At 35.7% G+C, this 16,319-nt stretch overlaps 2 long non-coding RNA genes and 1 other non-coding gene across 3 annotated transcripts; 2 read left to right on the forward strand and 1 right to left on the reverse strand.

The window, feature by feature from the left end:
- Positions 1-2,505, forward strand: LOC139197127 (uncharacterized). The gene is made up of 2 exons (XR_011582254.1): positions 1-246; positions 1,659-2,505. It is a non-coding gene; the product is annotated as an uncharacterized lncRNA (long non-coding RNA).
- Positions 2,506-4,014: 1,509 nt separating this feature from the next.
- On the reverse strand, positions 4,015-4,121 carry LOC114826854 (small nucleolar RNA R71). The gene has a single exon (XR_003775862.1). It is a non-coding gene; the product is annotated as a small nucleolar RNA R71 (small nucleolar RNA).
- A 73-nt stretch (positions 4,122-4,194) lies between these two features.
- LOC114826558 (uncharacterized) lies at positions 4,195-4,805 on the forward strand. Its single transcript, XR_003775477.2, has 2 exons — positions 4,195-4,276; positions 4,446-4,805. It is a non-coding gene; the product is annotated as an uncharacterized lncRNA (long non-coding RNA).
- The last annotated feature ends 11,514 nt before the right edge of the window (positions 4,806-16,319 follow it).

Consider the following 16,319-nt stretch of genomic DNA (forward strand, 5'->3'; position numbering starts at 1 on the left):
AGGCAATGTAACTTGTGTAAAAGGCAAGTCCTTGTTTTTCAGAACACAGTGAAAATATACCAGAAGCATTTCTCATTTCTCCCTCTCTCTCGACTTCTCTCTCTACTTTCTGCAATCTCAGTGCTTCCATTGATGACCTGCAAGCTCAAGTTTCATCATCCTTACGTGGTATCCTTTCCAGCGATGGAGGACTCTCTTCGATCCTGATATCTTTATGCTTCCGCAATCTTCTCTGGTTGTTCTCTGGTATGCGTTCTTCTTTGATCTTTCTAAATTTAGCTAGCAATCTTGAATCTTGCATATATGATGTTCGATGAAATGTGTCATAAGATTTCTTCTTCCTTGCTCTTATCTCTGCACAAATCTCTCCTCTGAAAAGTCAGTTTTCTCTTCGAATTAATCAAGAAAAGTACTCTAAATTTCTTCAAGAAATTCCTTCTGCATCTATATTTCTGCTGCGAGAATTCAGACAAAATGATAAAATCTGCTATAATTTTGCAATCACATGTCTTCCCATTGGAGCTTTGGTTCTAATAAGCTTCTTTGGCTAAAGATACTAGTTTCCTTAATTATATACTCTTGACCGTCCAGGATTTACGAGAGCTTCACTAATTTAGCCTTTCAGGTTACGTAATATTGGGGTTGAATTTTCCAATTTGCCACTAGGTCTTGGCTTTCCTCTTGGAGCTAATATCCTTTTCATCTGTTTAACTTTTTCGTCCCTGCTTTCTTTAGTCATGATAGAGGAGTTTTGATCTAGTACTGTTTTTCGACTGTGACAAGTTGCATTTCTGAGTTATGTCATTCTAGCTATCTCTTCTCTTTTATACAAACTAGGTTTGGGTAATTTGATACTCAATTTTACTGTCAATGATTGATTGGGCAACATCTCCCTGTCCAATCTCTACTCAATTGCTCTGGTTTTCGTAACTGGAAACATTTGTGCATGCTTTCTGTGGTTCAGATGGTTTTCATAACTAGAAACATTAGTCAAATTAAACAGTAGCATTTCACAATGGCATCATCCTTGCAAGAGAGAGTTTACAGAAAAGAACTCACATTTGAAGGACATAGCTCTCATATTTTTTACGCGGACAATGCATGTGCACTTGTCGCCATTGGTATTTCCTCCTCCATTTCTCCTCCTCTCTCTCTCTCTCTCTCTCTTTATATATATATATATATAAATCTTGCCTGGTTTTGTGTCCAAAAGTATGAGTTGCATGTGATTGTAATATAGTTTGAACATTGACATTTTTACATGTTATATTGCTAACTTCCAGTTTAGTTCTAGGGTTCCTTATAATCAGTTTTGTTGACTATTCAATCAAAAACTAAACTGGGGTGAATGTTTAGCTAGCGATATTGAATATGCATTTTCTGTTCGGTGGGTTGTGCCTCTTTATATGCATCTCTCTCTGGTTGCTAATTTTCTTGTTGCCCGTGGACTATAGAAGTTGAGTTCTCCTGATGTTGTTTCATTTTTTGTTTCTTAATTCGGTGCAGAAACATGAGAGAACTGGATTTTGTTTTTCCGTGGTTTTGTTTGTGATGAACCAATATTTATACTATATATTTTCCTTTTTTTATATTTCTTTTCTTGTCTAGTTTAGTTGGAAGTTTGAGTATTTATGAGTTTTGCCATTTTGTGTTTCTAGGAGCAGCAAGATTGAGTTTGGTGGAAAAGTATGCAAACGTTGGAATTTTTTTAGTGATTCCAGTTGGAGCTGATTCACAAGAGATCGAAGATGATCATATCAAATTTTCAGCTCAAAATTCTCAGCCAATTGTTCCCAGCTTAAAAATAAAGACAGGTCAGCGTGCTGACAAGGCAGTTTGGACATCTGAAGGTTGCACAAGAGATAAGTACATAATTAAAGCTTTCTAAGGACATCTCATTCATTGAAATCTAAGGACTTTTGGTCTACTAAACGTTATGGCCAAATCTGCCCACTCCATTTGGCTAATAAAAATAAGAAAGTAAAGGCACTTGTTTTGTCCTTTACTTTGTCATCATCACTCGGCAGACAATGGGTTTTCAATCCCACTCATTTGGCCTTTGTAGCATTAGAAAAACAGAAGCTTTTGGAGGAGGAAAGTGGAACACACGGCTGTTTATTCCTTTGTCTAATAAAATAAGGTAAAGAAGGGGGATAACAATGATGGCCTTCCACTTGTGGCCTTGGTGCTTTGAAAAATCATTGCCTTTTGTTTAAGGCAACACACGGCAGAGAGTAAAAGAAGGGAGAGCAGAGAAGAAGAAGAGGAACGGACAGAGTTGCAGGAGCAATATAGTAAAAAGCAGAAGGGATGTTGCAGCTCCAAGAGGATCGGAGAGCTCAAGAGATAGCTTCCTTGTAAAAAAAAAAGGGTTGTCTCTTTCTTTGATTTTTCATGGATAATTTCTTATGTATTCAAATAATTATGTATAACTAATTTCCTTTTTGCTAGAGTGAGGCCATGAGCCGCAACATGATTACGTAGATTTCTCTTTCAATTGCTTAAGTGTTGTTACATGCTTGCTTTGATATTTTCAATCTCTAAATTAAACTATCTATGTGTCTTGATGATTGATCACCATTATGATACTTAGAAAAGTCATTGGATGCAATTTTGAATGAATGTCACGTTAAAATTGGTTATACTTCTTGTGATTGAGGATTGTAATTTCTCCTAAGGTAAATATCATACTCTTAGCGATTACATGGTTTAACAAAAGGATTTTCATCAAGATTAATGAATCATTCATGCTTATATTTAATCCAAATGTCATGGATAAATTGCATGTAGTGGTATGCGTTTTAACTTGAATGTCACAAGTAAAACATACACAAGGAAAACTCAACCTTCAAAGCATATGTGTTTTCGATTGCTTAAGCAATTGGAAGAGCTTCGTATGAGTGTTGTTGGTAAAGGTTGAACTCTAGCATATTGTCAATCTATTTATCTTCAATCATTTATTTTCACTTGAATTTCCTCATTTACTTATTTTGTTTAGTTGAATCATTATTTCTATAAGCCATTTCCCTTTTTAGATGTTTGTTTAAGTCACGTACAATAGTATTTAGTTTCGTTGAATTTAGTATAGTTCTTAGAGTTAACTAAGTTAAATACACAAAAGCTCATAAATTGTTTATACCAGTCCCTAAGGAGATTGAACTTGCTTGAGCCATTAAAAAAATTAAAAAAGAAAACAGCAATTAATTTAGTTGAGTTTCGATCTTTAATTAAGTGCAATGAATGTGTGGTGTGAGATTTTTGTCTTTGTTTAACTAACTAGTGGTTGCCAATTTGCATAAACTATGTTTTTTATGCATCTAGGTTTACTTACCTTCTTTTCCTTTTTGTTGTTTAGTTAGTTTCTGTTAAGTTTTATTTTATTTTACTTTTATTTTTATTGTGGCTTAATATTTCTGTTGTTTGTTCAGGTGTAGTATATGGTGGTTGCAACAAGGTCCAGGAATCAAGTGCTTATTTCTTACGACCCTGAACCAGAGAGAAGTGCAAGGAAGTTAGCTAGAGAAAAATATTTAGCACAAGATTCCAACCTTGGTGATACTTTTCTTAAGGATTTGTTCCGTGATCCCGAGAGCAGCACATCTATTTTCCAACCTTTGGCACCAGTTGCACACATGGCCCTAGCCTTACCTAGGTCAACCTTTAAGAAATTCATTGGGAGCGAGAGTCAATGCAGTGCCAAGGTGCATTATATATCCATATGTGAAAGATGGGACAACCTTTGAAATCAAACCTCACATCCAAAACATATTGCCATCCTTTCATGGGTTGCCAAACAGTGATCCCAACATGCGTTTGGCAAATTTTATTGAGGCATGTGACAACAACATAATTAGAGGTTTCTCTTCTGAAGCTATCAAGTTACGCCTGTTCCCGTTCTCTTTGAAGGACAAAGCCAAGGTGTGGCTGCATTCTCTGCCTGCCAATAGCATTACAACATGGACATAATTGCAAGAAAATTTTCTCAATAAGTTTTTTCCTTCTTCCAAGACTCTTGCACTCAAGAAAGAGATATTGGCTTTCTCTCAAAAGCCAAACGAGTCTTTCCATGAAGCTTGGGAACGGTATAATGAGATGTACGCAAAATGTCATCATGTTGGGTTTGATTCTAACCTTCAAATGAACATATTTAGGCTTTAATTATGTTTTTCCCATTATATTTGCATATGTCATTATATTTGTCCCATTGCAGATAAACAATGAGCTGTTTTTTCTGGCAGCAAGTGAGGATGTCGTTGAGTGGAGACATTTGGATCAGGTAGTCTTTGTTGATTTGTCAAGAATACATCAATAATTGTTTGAGGGATGCTAGAACACCCACTGATACATTTGCTCCTTGAGTATTTAATGAGTGGCTGTCCCTTTGCCATCCACTAATTTCTGAGCCTAAACTTTTTTGTCCCTTCATCTTTTCATTTTACTTTCAGAGACGGGAATCAAAGTTTAACCCGATTATTGGAGAGTTTAGTGTTAAAATTCCAGAGGTTAGTGTCAAAATTGTAGTTGTTGCTATGGAAGCGGAGTCAGAGGTTTGCTTTTGTGAAGCGAAGCGAATCTAAGTAATGTCACTGACTCTCTCTCTCTCTCTCTCTCTCTCTCTCTGTGGAAATTAAGAATGTTGTAGCGTTTTTCAAGTGCTTTAATCTCAAGGTTTTACCTAAATTATATAGGATTGGTGCTTTTGTCTGTTATGTAATGTTTATTAGGCCCGAAAGCTTAAGCTGGTATTAGGGCTAGTGTCATGAGTTTTTCTAAACAATAATTGTTGTTGAGTGGCATTTCCATGAGTATGCCATTGTGATTGGTCGCACATTTCATGTTGGTGAATCCATACATAGTCTAATATAATATAAGATGATTAGATCACCATCAAGTTAATCTAATAGAGGTTGTAGAAGAAAAAGAGCCTTTCAACAATTGCAAGATTTCAAAAAATAAAAAAGTCACGAACAAGAAGCGAAAACTGGTCGAGGGAAATGGCGTGTTTCTTTGCCCGGCATGGGGTTGCTTAGGCGACAAAGTAAGAATCTGAGGTGTTAACGCTGGGCAGCTTTTTCCAATACCCCATTGTAAAAATGTAGCAGAAGCACTTATGTATCCAATAGATGGTCCTGAACCAGGTGAAAAGCCCAAGCAGACATCCACAACATGTTTAGAAGAAAACTCGCGCTCGACATTACATTTACGCACGTGATGCCGAGCGGTGTCAGACCCAGATACAAGGGGCAACGCGGAACTCCAACGTTGGGCGATTCCGAAGCAGCAGGCTTCGCAGGCACGTTATGATCTATTGGTGACGAATAGACATTGGGCCTAATAAACATTACATAACAGACCAAAGCACCAATCCTATATAATTTAGGATTGAGGCTTAACCTGCGAAAAACGAATTCGATTCTTTTCACTTATGATCTATTGCTAGCTCATCGTTGCTAGAGACAAGGAAATTCACAAGTCATTTTTTTTTAAGCACTTGATCCCTTTTGAAGTTTTAAATACTTGGGCGATGTCGTAATTTTCTTGGCTGAATGATGGCTTTTGAAGTTTTAAATACTCCCGTGTTCTATGAGACTGTGAAGAAAAAGGAACACGTCAATGTACATTTTTACCCTTGCATATAACAGACTTTTAATGGAAAAATCACTTTTGGACTAAATTTGTTAACGGACTACACTACGAGGGTTTAAATCTTAATTTTTTTTTACCACGAGAACTACTTTCCGATTACCTTATCACCATGGGAACCGTTTATCCGATTAGGCCAATTTTGAAATATAATCACTCGAAACCCACCTCGAATAGTTTTTCATTTTGTTTGGCCATCTAATATTTCCGTTATAGCCTTTGGATGTGTAAAGATACCAACAGGTATAGAAGAGATGTATTCTTGCAGAAGAAGAAATGAGTATTCGAAGAGAGAGAAAGAGAATTTTATACAGAGAAGACATTTGTTTACTTCACTAACTTTCTTATTATTACAATGATAGTTATATAGAGTATATATCTAACTAGATTGCTTACTTTCTAAGCTATCACAATGATTACAAGATGACTACACTTGTCACTATTACAACCACACGATCACAAGTTGTTAAGCTTGCTTTATATACTGTTATCATCCCCCTCAATCACAGGAGGAGGTTTGCTCAACCTGAGATTGGAACAATGTGTTTGAAACAATGGAGTAGACAATCCCTTGGTGAGAATATCGGCAAATTGTTCATTGGAAGAAACAAACTGAAGTTGAAGCAGCTTCTTGGCAACCCTTTCTCGAACAAAATGGATGTCTACCTCAATGTGCTTTGTCCTTTGGTGCATAACTGGATTATAAGCTAGGGCTATAGCAGACATATTGTCACAGAATAGAGTGATTGGACATGAAACATCAATCCGAAGAAACTGCAAAAGTTGCTTGATCCAGTCAATCTCTGCAGTGGTGGATGAAAGTGCTCGGCACTCGGCTTCAGTTGAGGACTTAGAAACTGTATTTTGTTTCTTGGAAGACCAAGAAATTGGACTAGACCCCAAATAGACCACAAAACCTGTAGTTGACCGTCGGTCATTTGGATCCCCAGCCCAGTCAGCATCACTGAAGGCATGTAAACATAAATCTCTGTTGCTGAATTGAACACCATAATCATCGTGCCTTTCAGATATCTGAGGATTCTCTTCACAGCAAGAAAATGAGACTCCATGGGACAATGACCAGTAGAATGATAAGTAATTTGGATTCCTAAGAAGTAATGAAGGAGTCATAAATCCTTAATATCAAATTCCTGAGCTAAAGCCTGTATAACATCAGTAATAGCTGCAGTAGCACTGCCTGTGATGATTATATCATCCACATATAGCAAGAGAATGACCACAGAGTTGCCAACATGTTTCACAAATAATGAGGAGTCTGAATATGTTGTAAGAAAACCCAAAGAAGGCAAAAAATTGGTAAACCTCTCATTCCAAGCCTTTGGGGCTTGTTTCAAGCCATATAGAGACTTATGTAACTTACAAACATGAGAGGACTGTTGAGAGTCGACAAAACCTGGAGGTTGAGACATATAGACCTCTTCTTGTAAAATTCCATGAAGAAAAACATTCTTCACATCGAGTTGCCTTAAAGACCAACCAAATTGTGCAGCTAAAGCCAAAACTAACCTCACAGTTGTAGGTTTAACAACTGGACTAAAGGTCTCCCCATAGTCAAGACCCTCTTCTTGATTGAAGCCTTTGGCAACAAGGCGTGCCTTATATCTAGAAATGTTCCCATCTGCATCTCTTTTAATCTTGAATACCCACTTACACCCGACCAAATTCTTGTTTGGAGGAAGAGGAACTAAGGACCAAGTTCCTTGAGAATGCAAAGTTGAGAGCTCTTCTGTCATAGTTGCACACCATACTGAGGATGGAAGGGCAGACTTGTATGTTGAGGGTTCCACCTGAGTTAAATCAATTGGAATGTCAGCTCCAATTTTAGAGAGAAAAGCTTTAGGCTTGAATATGCCATTTTTGGATCTTGTCTGCATAGCATGTGTATTCATAGGTGGAAGAGAAGAAACCACTTGCAAACTCTCAGGTTCAAACTCTGAAGAAAGCTCAGTTTTATCATGAGGATGAGATCCAGAGGACAGGACTGCAGCCACATGGGAAGAAGGAAGCACAGACTGTATGGACGATGCAGTAATGGATTCAGCATGTGTTGGGGTAGAAATGGACTCAAGTGTAGGTAAAGGAGATGTAGATGATATGGAGACAACCTGATTATCATGTGTGACAGAAGGCAGGGAAATAGAAGGTGACAAAAGAGGAGTAAAAGATGATGAAGTTAAGTTTTTGGAAGACAACATGGCATAAGGAATTCACTCTCATAAAAAATAACATGACTAGATATGTACATTTTTTTATGTCTCACTTCATAACATAAGTAGCCTTTGTATCTGGAAGCATAACCTAAAAAGACACATTTTGTTGTTTTAGGTTGTAACTTGGTGGAATTGTAAGGTTTTAAGAGTGGGAAACAAGAACATCCAAAAACCCGAAGATGATTGATAGCTGGGACATCTTTAAACAACAACTCAAATGGAGATTTGTTGTGTAAAACATGTGTTGGCATTCTGTTAATAAGGTAGACAACAACTTGGCATGCAAAAGACCAGAATTTTGGAGGCAGGGAAGTAGTTTGCAAAAGCGTGATAGCTGTGTCAACAATATGTCTATGCTTCCTTTCAGCTAGACCATTTTGTTCAGGGGTATATGGACATGAAAATTGGTGTTTAATACCCTTGGACGCAAGAAATTGTTGAAATGACTTGCTAATATATTCACCTCCCCCATCACTTTGTAAAGTTTTAACAGAAATAGCAAAGTGATTTAACACAAAATTGTAAAAGGCAATGAAAGTTGAACAAACATCACTTTTATTGATGAGAGGAAATATCCAACAATGTCTAGTGCATTCATCAATGAATGTCACATAGTATCTAAAACCCTCTACAGAGTTACAAGGGGAAGGACCCCATACATCACTATGAACAATATCAAAATGATGCAGGGACTTAGAGACAGAGGCAACAAATGACAATTTACAAAATTTCCCTTCTAGACAAGAGTGACACATCACAGATGTATTATCAGATATATCAGATACATTGCATTTGCATAATATGGCAGATACTATAGAATTGGATAGGTGGCCTAATCTACTATGCCATAGACTCGAAGACACATGTTGTCCAAGGAAAGCAGCTTGTACTTTTGGTAAAGAAGAACGGTATGAAACTGGTAGGGGAATATGATATAATCCAATGTCCCTTGAAGAGTAGCCTCCATGTGGCTTTGTCCTGGATCCAAAAACAGAAAGCATCATAGATTAACCAGCAGTTATTATCCAGACACAATTTATGCACAGATAACAAATTCTGAGTGAGTTAAGGAACATATATGACTGAATTAAGATGCAGTGGTTTGAAAGGGGTATGTAAAGTTGAGGAACCAATGTGGGAAATTGATAAACCTGCACCACCACCAGCAGTTTGAATTGTCTCATTGGAAGGAAATGGAGAGGCCAACGACAACTGATTAAGGTCAGCAGCATGTGAGATGTAGCCCCAGAATCTGTAAGCCAAATCTGTTGAGAATTAGCACTCGGAACAGAGGATGGACCAGCAACATGCATAGCTGACACTTGCTGAGGTTGGAGCTTGGCATTTCAAAAATGACATAAAGGGGCACTGTGATTCTTTTTGCCACAGATTTGGCAACCCTCTGTAATAGAATTCTCAGTATTTCGAAACCGGCAAGTAACAGCTAGATGTCCAAATTTTCCACAAATTTGACAAGAAGACTGGAAAAACCTTTGTGCCTTTGGTGGAGAGGAACCAAGAATACCAGGGGCATTGTTATGAAAAGAACCAGACTTGGCATTACCAAACCGGGAATTGTAGTGAGACTTGCCTTTACCCTTGTTCCTGTTGTAAGTAGGCTTGAAACCAGACCCATTATACTGATAAAAGCTTCCCTGAAACCCATACGAACCACCATTTGAGGAAAGACCAGTATTGGAGTAATTATCATGAGTCGAATTGGCCTCAAATTGAGAAGACTACCATTGCAGACAGGAAAGGAGTAACAGGAACATTAGCAAGCATTGCTTCTTCAGCAAGCAATTGTGAGCGAAGATCCTTCATAGAAATAACATTCTCCCGACCTCTAATAATGGACCGCAATGTATTGTATTCAGAAGACAAACCATTAAGAGTTAAAATCACAATATCATCATCAGCAAACAGAACCCCAGCAGCAGCCAAGTAATCACGAGCTTCTTTAATGCGTTGAAGATATAAGGAAATGGAATATGTACCTTTCTTAATAATCTACAACTCAGATTTCATCTGAAAAATTGTAGCCCGAGTAACAATTGAAAATTGTTCTTTAAGACGCACCCATAAGTCCCGAGCACTCTTGCTACCGATAGCACACGAAATCGCAGAAGGAGATAATGTGGCAGTGATGAGTTGCATGAGAGCCCGATCATGCATTTTCCAAATCTTGAAAGCATCACTGTTATGCAAATCACTGGAAGACTCAGTTGAATCACTCAGATTCGAAGGACAAGGATTTGTACCATCTACAAACCCCATAATGCCATGACCGTCGAGAAGAAGCTCCATCTGAAAATGTCATGTGAGGTAATTTGAATCATCAAGTTTCAAAGAAACAGAAGATGAAACTGATGAGACGAGAGAGGTAATTGGAGATCGAAGAATCTGCAATTGTGTAGCAGTCACCATGAGCGAATAGGAATCAAGAACTCGAAGAAAATGTCACTGAGACAAAAGATACTTCACTAACTTTCTTATTATTACAATGATAGTTATATAGAGTATATATCTAACTAGATTGCCTACTTTCGAAACTATCACAATGATTACAAGATGACTACACTTGTCACTATTACAACCACACAATCACAAGCTTTTAAGCTTGCTTTACAACCCCACAATCACAAGCTGTTAAGCTTGCTTTATATACTGTTATCAGGATGAAATCATAGATTCATAAAAGCAAGGGAGACAACGTCAAAAGTCCATATCATAGTACATTCTCCACGCCTTTTGATTATGTGGATAATGTTTCTCTTAATTCATTTACGCACGGCAAACGATTTGGTAGGTTGGTAAAGAATGAACAAATTGAATACAATAAATTCAAAATCATTGCTCTTTTTCCAAGTTTCAGTGCCTTGCTGTATAATTAGATATATTCTAATTGATCAATCGAATTAAAGCGTAAAACGACATAGTTTTGGACATGAACAATATTGTATCATCTCCACATTCTAGAATTTCATCATTTCATAAAGCATGGCTTGTTTATGTTTAATTTGTCTTTCGTCAATTAATTTTTTCAAACGATATTATCTAAACTAAGAGCGTAAGAAGCAGGTTAAGCCTCACAATAAGCTAGCAACGATGTGATTCAAATTCGTTTTTGACAAGAATCGAATCCAAACCTTCTTACTTATAAGTGGAAAGGAATAATATTATATCGTAGTACTAATTGGCAAATATATATTATCCTTGATCAGTTCTTTGATCAACCTTTTCTCCAAGCTTAATGATAAGGACAAATTAAGGTCATTAATTAAGTTGAATTGGCCAACAAATGGAAATGCTTCACGTCCCTTTCTTTCCCTATTTATCTCTTTCTTAAATTCTTTTGTCCAAAAAAAAAAAATCTCTTTCTTAAATTCTGTCAATTTACCTTGTATCTCCTTTCTCTTCACTTTTGCTTTCATGAGTAAGTTTATCACCAATTAGTCAACTTGTACAGGAATCCATACCATTATTGGAAGATATTTTAGTCGTTTAATTCGGATTAAGGAGTAATTATATATCTAAGATTCTTCTTAACAGAGATTAAAGTATTATTATCAAGTTTGGAGTAAAGGTTCTCGCTAGATGTATCAGATTGTCTTTGAGTGTATTACGTTGGAATGGTACACGTTAAGGAGGGAATACAATTTACAAACATGTGGATCAAAATGTCCAAAAAAATTCGAATGTAGAAAAGGAAGAGACATGGAGCCACATACCAAACACGTGAAGGCGAAAGCAACCTCAAATTGATTAGCGACTAAAAATATTCGGTAATAAGAGATGAATCAAATTTAAAACTTTAGGTGCGAAAGTAAATGACTTGAACTACATACAAGTTCATTGCATTTGGTCATTTAACACTGCAGATAGGGTGGTTGGTACATAATAATATCCACAAACCAATTAGGGCCGGCCTTGGCCTAGTGCCATCAAGGCGACCGCTCGGGACCCAAAAAAACGAGGGGCACAAAAAAAAAATCATGTTCATTCATATATGTATAAGATTTTGTTGTACTTGATATATAATAAACGTTCATAATAGATAAAAATACATTTTTGATGAGAGAGTGGTTTTCTATAGTTTTTGTTTCCGTGCTCTCCAAGTTCCATTCCCTCTCTCAACATAAAGGGGTAGTTTCGTTTTTTTTTTCTTTTTTCATTTCATGTCTACTTTAAATAACAAAAAACATTAATTAGATTATTATGCAAAGTGATCCTCTACCACAATGATGGAGATGAGTGTTGCCCTTTCACCACGGTGTGGATTCGAATCCGATCAGCTTCTTAATTTAACATCTAATCTAAAAAATCTATTGTTTGACAAAACAACAATATTTATTAAGTTATTAATGTTGCATTTCCAGTAGTGATTTGCTGTTTTCAGTTTGAATTGGCTTGCAAAATCAAGTTCAAGTTTGTCTAAATATAAAGGTTTTTTTTAATAACACTCCGCATGTTGTTAAATACACTCCACTTAAAAATGTAATACTAAACAACTTGTAACTCTAATATGAAATGACTATTCGAGCCCTCATAGCTACTCTTACTGTCCATTGTAGAACAAAACCCTAAAAACACAAACACATTGATGAAAAAATATCTTTTGATGAACGGAACACAAAATCGAGTTTTGCTTCTTGTTCATTCGTTGGTTTTCACTTCAAGATATTATTTAAATAATGGAATAAAAATTTGACTTTTTGCAAAACCCTGCTCTAATTGGAATCCAACAAATAGGAAGAAAACTGGAGAATGTTGTAAAATTTTTAAATGTAATTAAATGTAATATTTTTGTGGCTGTTTGATGAAGAAATTCAATGTTTTTTGGCTGGTTGGAACTAACATGACCTTATAAGAACAGTTCCTACCATTTGTCCATTGGGCTTCTTAGAATCCAACGTAATTGTTCAAGAAAATTTGACGGATGTTTATAAATCAAACGGCAAGATGGAAATTTTATACCACAATTTAATTCATCTTTCTTGTCTTTAAAATGTGGATTATCCTTTGTTTGAAAGAGATGAAGAGTTTGATGTGTGGTTAATTAGTTAATGATTGTGGACTGTGTGAGGTGTGAGGTGTGTGGTGTATGAGATGTGAGGTGTGAGGTGTGAGGTGTGAGGTGTGAGGTGTGAGGTATAAGGTGTGAGGGTAGTATTGGAAAATACGTAGGGTGTGTTAAGAAAAAAAATTAATTTAAAAAGTAAATGTGAAGGTGTAGTTAACAAAATGTAGGGTGTTAATAAAATAAGCCAATATGAATTAGGGATTTTTTTTTAATCTATTGATAATATTTTCATGTTTAAGCAATAAAGTGTTGTCATTCCTTTTTTTATTGATAATCTTTTCATGTTTAAGAATCAAACTTCTAGAAACTTTATTATTTCTACCACATTTGCCAACAATTCAGTAGAGCTTTACTGCGATCACTCAAGTCATGGCACTCAACATTGTTAATTAATTCCATCCAATCTAACACATTATTAACTGAGTAAAATTATTCTTTCAAGGAGTTACTGGAGAAATGTTCCACATTTCTTAAGCATGCATGCAATCAAGAAAAATGTAATTTTGAGTCTCATCCTAATCCACACAAAGGGCATAATTTGTCAATATTCTAAATGAATTTACTCAATCTCATTCTAGTCTGAAGTTTTTCATGAGTTGCCAAGCGAAAATTTTTACCTTGGGAGGTATCTTTAACTTCCATATCTTCTTAAGGAGCTTCTGCCTTTTAACTTCATGGTTATTATCACTGTGAATCCAAGTCGCTGATTTAATTGAGAATTCAGCGGTATGAGGAATTTTCCTACATGAAATTATCACTTTTATTTGAAGAGAAATATTCACAATACAAGTTCTTCTCACAACATCCAAGTCTAACACTTGGGAGAGACAAACTCTATCCCACCTCTTATTCTCAATAAATTCACTCACTTTAGTCTCACAATTTATGTTCAATCATTGATTTCCAGGAATTCGCTGGAACTATGGATAAGGAAAAACTCAACGATGAGTTCAAAAAAAGATATTCTCTCCATTAACCACAACCCATCTAATTCCCTTATGAATAACATGTCTACTATTCAAAATCCTTTTCCAAGCCAAAGAGTAATTTTACTTGATTTTGCAACTCAAAAAAATCATCGTTCTTTATATACATTCTTTTTAACAATCTGCACATACTAGTAGTTTTCATCCCTTAAAACTTTTCATCCTAACGTAGCCAGATATGCATTATTGAAATAATCCACTCTTCTGATGCCAGCCCCCCTGAAACCTTAGAAGTACACATTTTTTCTTCCAAGTCACAATTTTTACTTCCCATCTCTCTCCTACAAAAAAGTCTCTACACCCATTGTTTAAATTCTTAGTTACTTAAGCAAGACATTTAAAGTAAGACATGATATAATTCGGTATACCAGTTAAGTTTAGTATTCAATGTACAACATACGAATACTAAGATAAATTATTTTATGTGAAATTATATTAAAGCATATTTTCCAGTGTCGCCCATAGCCTAAAAAAATAAGAACCGGCCCATGAAATCGATTGGTGAACAACATGTCTTTATAGTTATGAAATTAGGACGAGTTAACTAGGGAGGATATCGAGTGCATGAACTTCAAACTCATTGAATGAGATGAGAGAAAACGACATGAAATCAGTAATCCAATTTCGGACTCGGTCAAAGCATGATCAGTATTCATGAAATTTCCTGGCTATTTCACCATATTAATTGATTCATTTGACTTGATCAAATGGTTTTTGACATCTGACTTCCAAATCAATAAAACTATTTTCACCACATTTTAAACAATGCACCCTTATATTCGAAGTTTCTAAATTTATTATCTCATTGAAAAACTTCAACTTTCCTCGAGGATAGGAGGAATTGCCTCAACACACTTTTGGGGTCGATTTACACAATTTTTTTTTTTGCTTATAATTAGAACCGTTCATATTATAAATTGAATAAAAAAACTAACATCATAATAGATAATACAATGTGCTCTTACACTGCACCCAAGTGTCAAATTTCTAGTCATGTAATTAGGGCTAGTTTAAGATTGTTAACAAAAAAAAAAAAAAAAAACTACTTCTGCCGTGCTATAAAAATAAACAGTTGTGAAAAAAGTAGGTACGCGTTTGTTAAACTATACTGTTAAAAGTGCTTTTAATAAAAAAAAACGACGCATTAGGTTCAGGAGAAAGACGGGGTAAGGTTGTTAATATAAAAGTTTTATTAATTGGTATTGTTCACATGCCTTTTATGAATTAAAAAAAAAAAATTATTTAATAAACACAAGTTTAGCCTCAACTTTTTAAAAAAGCTGCTTTTAAAAATCTTCAAACAACACCAAACCTGCCTTTAGATTAAGTTAGATTATAGATTGAATTAAAAACATAGTAACATGGATAGACTGTATGGAATGTGGTTATGAAAGCTCCCTTTTGAGTGAGGATCTTTGCCAGATTCTCAAATCACAATCGTTCATCGTACATCGTGCGATTAGAAATCATTGTAAATTTTTTTATTTAAAATTGAATATAAATAGTACTTGACAAAAACTGATCAACGATGTACGATGAACAGATGTAATTAAAGGATCCCTAAATCTTATTAGACGAGATCCTCTCTTCTCCTGTTTAAGCAATCCAAATGTCATGCACCATGTCAGTGTCAAAGTATCAAATAATATTCTCAGTTGTCATAATCAAGTAACGCAAACTAATTAAACATTTTCGTACTATTTTGTCCTCAATATTTTGTATTTGTTTTCATCATAATTAATTAACGCGCAAACCAGCTGGACTTGTACTTTCTTGTTCTAGTTAACCAAGATGTTAACGCAGCAGTAAAACACAAGTGCAAAAGGACGATTCATGATCCAAATTTTAGCTATGTAGCGTCGAATAATCGGTTTTTTAATTAGTAATTTAATCCCAATATATTAAGTTGGGTGATGTAGATCGGAAAATGTGTGAGAATATTAGGAAGAGATGGAGGAGGAAGGTGCTGAATGAGTACAGTTACTGCAGTTGGCGGTGGAACCGATGGAGTGGCTCCAAATGGCGCGGATAAAGGCCGTACGCGACGGTTTCAATGGAGAATATGCGACATATTCATTCCGCTGCATTACGGCCAACAGTTCCTCGTACGTGTTGACTCTGAATATTATATTGAGAATAAAAATAATAGTTTTATCACCTCTGTGTATTATTATTTGTACCATCTTTCTAATCAATGTGAAGTATATGTGATGACGAGCCCGATATGGAACAAATAGATGGTCATTATACCATTACTCTATTGAGAATGGAAATGTTAAGAAGAATATCTCAAAAGTGAAATTATCTATGAACTCTCTACTATTGAATTCTCGTACCAACATTATAAAATATTATGACAAAAACATGAAGCGACGT

This window comes from Malus domestica, chromosome 01 (assembly GCF_042453785.1).
Source record: "Malus domestica chromosome 01, GDT2T_hap1".
NCBI lineage: Eukaryota > Viridiplantae > Streptophyta > Magnoliopsida > Rosales > Rosaceae > Malus > Malus domestica.